Below are 5,182 nucleotides of genomic sequence, written 5' to 3'. Positions count from 1 at the left end.
TATAATTAGCAGATGGGTCAAGTGGGCAGAGCATATGAGACCTGTTAACATTTGGAGAAGTTAAAGCATGACATAAATTGCTGACATAAAATCAATATCTGACATAAAAATGCAAAAAAAATAATTTAAAGGTGCTAATATTTTCTTAGATCCAGGTATTTAATGTCATGGACATTTTATTACAGAGTCAAATCATATTCCTAGTCAAAGAAAAAGTTTTTTTAGTAAGAAATGAAGAAAATCACTTGACCCATGCGACATCAGGTCTTGAGGACCCAAGTGTCTAAGAGGCCCTTCCTGGTGGCAGGGCTGTGAGGGTTTTCCCATTGTGGTCCAGCTGGTGCTGGTGTCTCAGCGCCACAGGGTCAATTCTAGGACACTTACTGTCTCTAGAGCCGCTTCTTCCTTTGTCCTGGTGCATGCCTCGCACGGCTGTGGAAGAAGAAAGGTGACACTTTGGCACGAAAACAGACTCATTTATCTTCGATCTTTTAATGAGTGCATTGTGAATTCCATTAATGAAAAGAGCAATGTGTTCAGCTTGACAAAGTCTCCAGTGCTTGAAAAATGGGCAGGACCGCACTGGGTTTTGACGGCTTCTTCATGTTAGCAATACAGGTTTATGTAAGGTGATTTAAAACTCTGCTCTTTTAAAATAGGCTTAATCGCTCATAATATGGAGATGTATGAGAGTCCCTCTCTTCTCCCTGATGAGCCGGGAGGAGAAGCGATGATGGAGAACAGAGCTTGCCACTTCCAAGGGCTGCCCCATGAGCAGTCTACCTCCTCTGAAAACTTCCAGTGATGCACAGGGAATAGACATAGGCTCTGGTGGTGATGGACAGTCCGAAACCCCTGTCAAGGTATCAATCAACTTCTTGGGGCACCTCTTCACTAGAAAGGATCCTTCCCTAAGGCCTGCCTCCTGATAGACCCGAACAGTAGTGGCCACACCCCATGCACCGTCCCACACACCCCCACCATGGGGAAGTTATCCGCTGACCTTAAATTGCTTAAGAATGTGAAGATTACAATGAGTTTTACTGAGAGATGCAGGAGTAAGGACAGGAAATTTCTGTACCCAGGAACAGAGGGCAGCGCTCAGCTGGAATGTAGCCTGCTCCCTAGTTCGGTCATTGGAACCTGCAGGCTTGTTCCTTTGGCGGGAAAGTTGGTACCGGGATAGGCATAGGGGGCGAGAGTGCAGATAAGAAAGGTGAGAAGAATGAGCTGAACCAGGAAAAGAGAGTGGAGTATGCAGTGCTCGATGAATCAGAAGCTTTTACTGATAATTTGGAGCTTGATGAAGGAGCAGGTGGGTTTACCGCTAAAGCAATCATTCAAAGAGAGAGTGGATGAGAGTGGATGAAGAGGCCATGAATTTCTCTTATGAGGAGGATTTTGACAACGATGAGGATGCTCTGCTAGAAGAAAGTCTTTGTCCTCCTAAGAAGAGGAAAATGGAGGAAAAATACGGAGGGGGACAGTGATCATCCGTCTGATGGAGCAACAAGTGTGCAGCCAATAATGACCAAGATTAAAACAGTACTCAAAAGTCCTGGCTGTCCACTCACAGAAATATTGCCTGAGGGATAGAGAATGACCCTCCATAACGCTCGAGCCCTTATGTATCTGCACAGAGAGTCTCAGGGGGTCACCTTGTCCAGATCTTACTTCTTGGGCACTGGAAGCATAAGGAAACAACACCTCCTCTAAATAGTATCCACTGTCTGCAGTATAAAGAAATGAAGGACAACATAGAATGGGAGCAAAGCTCGGAACTTACCCTCAGTAGGGAGATGAGTTCTGAAACTCCTGGGTTGCTCTGCAGAGCTGGACTTCCCCCTGGAAGAGCCTGATTCCATGGGTGAAGACTCGGGCCCCTGGATGAGAAGAACCCCCTGGGGGCTGAGACAGCCCCTGGAGCCCTGGGACAAGTGAAGGCTAAAGTTGAGGTATGCAAAGATGAGTTAGTTGATCTGGAGGAATTTTGGAACTACCTGGAGAAATATTTTGACTTTGAGCAATTAACTGAAAAAATTCAGGACTTGGGCTGAGCAGCATGAGTTCAACCTGAGATAATGCTGAAGCAGGCTGAGTCAGAGAAAGCCATCTTGTCAGTGAAACAGAAGTTCACCACTTTATCTGTGGAAGACATACCCACAAAGAAAGACTTTGTCATCAATCCCAATGAGAAGTCTGAGATCTGCATCCTGCATTAGTACATGCAGTATGTGCTCAAGGTCCACCCTGTTTATAGTTTCCTTGAATGTGAGAACTCAAGTGAGTGTTTTGGAGCCTCTGTGACCATGGATAGTGTGACTGACAGATCTGGAATGTTTTTTTAATTATTTATTTAATAACCACAAAATCAGAAGAAGCATTTCATTACAACAGCATTGACATATTCAATAATAATTTCCAGAGCTAAGATGCATCTCCTTCAAATTTGGCTGTAAATTTTTAGGTTTACAGTTGAATTAATACAGTTATACAATATTGTACTCAGTATAAACCCTATAAGACACAAAACTTGTGAAGAATAAAGCTGTTCAAACCACACCGGAAGTCCTCATCCCTTATTTTGTTAAACATACCTCTGAGGAGAAACCCAAAAACAGTGAAGAACTAGAGTCTTTTAACCACATCAGTTTGAGGATCCATGAGTCTATGAGCTGACCAGCCAGGCCCAGCTATTGTCTCTGTATCAGGTCCTACACAAGTGCCTTGAAAGAAACCATGGGATGGATGAAACATCCATCAACTTTGAAGTGTTTCCTGGGAAAAAACAAAAGACTGACTATGCCATGACTTGCAACAAAAACACAGTGCCTGAGTAGTATAAGAACAAAAGAGTTGGGAAGCAATTACCCTCTCAGAAAATCCTTCAGTGGCTGCATCCACAAGTCAAGAACTGGGGGTCCTTAATGTACATGTAAGCTGTGAAAGCACCAAAATGGTCAAGCAGGAAACTTCTGACAAGAGTATGATAGAGCTGCAGCAGTAAGCCAAAAACAGGCAGAACCTTCACATCCTGAGCAAGTTGCAAGAGGCGATGAAGAGGCTGACCACAGAGCAGGAGGAGACTGGGAAGAAGCCCAAGAGACCACTTGTAGCATCTGTTCATCCTGGCATTGAGCCTCTGTGCACAGTTGATGTAGGAGGTAGGCAGAGGCATGGACTACCATCAGTGCCAACCCAGGAGACCATCAGCAAAACTCCATCACTCTGCAGGACCAGGCCTCCGAACTAAGTTTCTTCCCTGTGGCAGTGTCTGCATCCTGGCTCTGGCACATGGGGACAGCTGTGGCCACACAGCACACATGCAAAACAGCAGTTCTCCCTGGAAGCTGCTCTCCATGTGACTGGATATATTTAGCAGTCAGCTCCAAACAACTGTACAAGTGGAAGCTGATGGTTGTAGATCTTACTTGTATGTATCTACTGTGAACTGTTTTTATCAAATTTTTCATGAACTTTAGTACACTATATGCATGGAAATGAAATGATACTCAGTTGACACATGAGATAATCAAGTTTTATGATTTTGGCTAGACTGTGATGCCAGGTGGCCTCTGTGTTCATGGTTCTCCCAGAGCTACTGGAACCTGGCTAGAAGGTCCTCTTTCACTTGCCTTGTGTGTTTTCCATTTTTCTCTGAAAAAGTTTCAACAGAAAGGAATGTTTCACCTATTTTAGCTAAAACACAATTTTAGCACCAGAACTATTTTTCAGAGATTACAGGTAAACCATCAAGATACTGATTCTCCAGCCATTGTCAGTGAGAATGACCACCAGCCTCCCTACGGGTCAGCCTGACTGGCTGCCAGGTTGTAGTGTACCTTTTTGATCAAGCCTTAATGCCCTAACAACTGTCCCTGGCCATTAAAGCCCCCACCTTCCCTAAACTATAGCAACAGGTTTTTTTGCAAAGATTTTTGCACGCTCAAGTCTATCTGTCCACCCATCAATTTTTAAAGCATTTATGATGTTTTAGAATTTGGAAAGAAACCTCTAAAGTGAGAATAGAAGGAAAATTTAGAATCATGCATTTTAGCAAGTAGACTTGTTCAAATAAGAAATAAGGGCCTTTGAGGCAGTCCATCACAGATCAAGAGCTAGCTTTGTACATGATGCATAGTTATGGCTTTTATATCCCAGGCCTAGTGCCCAGTAGATCTTTGGCTATCACCCATGCTTTCTGGATGGGTATTGAGTAGAGTTGTGTTCAGAACCCTAGTCTTGGCTAAATGTTGGCCTAGCTCCAGTACTTGTGCTTTCAGGAACCAGAAGCAGAAGCTTAGCATTGGGCCATACCCTCATGTTACCTGTACATCTCCCACTATAACTTGCAGATAGTATTGGTGGTATATGGTGACAGGAAGACAAAATCGTGGCTGTGGGCCTCTCAGTGTATCCCACCTCCCTAATCACAGTGTGACTGAGGTTGGCTTCCATGTTAAACTTGAAAAAAAGAATCCTCCAAAATCAAGTTGTTTAATTAGGAAAAAAAAAAAAAAAAAAAAAAAAGAGGAAGAAAAAAATTAATTCAGAGGAAGACTTTCAATTTAACATACAGCAGTGACCTGTATAAATGATTCCATATAGGAACCTAATCCAGGGCTAGAGAGATGACTCAGCAGTTAAGAGCACTGGTTGCTCTTGCAGAGAAACTGGGTTGGCTTCCCAGCACTCACATGGCAGCTAACAGTTGTCTGTAACTCCTGTTCCAGGGGATCCGACACCCTCTTCTGACTCCATGTGAGCACTGCACAACACAGGTGCACTTACATACATGCAGGCAATGTACTCATACACATAAAAATTATATATATATTAAAAAATAAACCTAATCCAACAATGACTTTTAATATAATATGCATGTTTTTATGATTGTGATGTCAACATATAAATTTACTCATTAAAGGATTCTACTTTAATACAGAAAAGATAGAATATTTAAAATTAATTATTATTTCTATTGATTAAGGCAATACATGTCACATGTTTTTAACGAGTTTGAATATTTGATATTACTCCATTTGATCATCAGTTGCTTGGACATTTATTCTTCTAGGAACAAATTCTGTATATTCATTTATCAGGTAACATACATCTGAGTGTTTTCTAGGTTCCCATCATACATCTTACATGGAATGCCCAAATTAATCAAAATGGTTTT

General features: G+C 42.4%; 1 pseudogene; it reads left to right on the top strand.

The window, feature by feature from the left end:
• Positions 1-676: 676 nt before the first annotated feature.
• On the top strand, positions 677-3,253 carry LOC103746845 (annotated as a pseudogene).
• Positions 3,254-5,182: the final 1,929 nt, after the last annotated feature.

This window comes from Nannospalax galili, unplaced genomic scaffold, assembly GCF_000622305.1.
Source record: "Nannospalax galili isolate Female #2095 unplaced genomic scaffold, S.galili_v1.0 scaffold140, whole genome shotgun sequence".
NCBI lineage: Eukaryota > Metazoa > Chordata > Mammalia > Rodentia > Spalacidae > Nannospalax > Nannospalax galili.
This window is presented reverse-complemented; position numbering and strand designations above follow the sequence as displayed.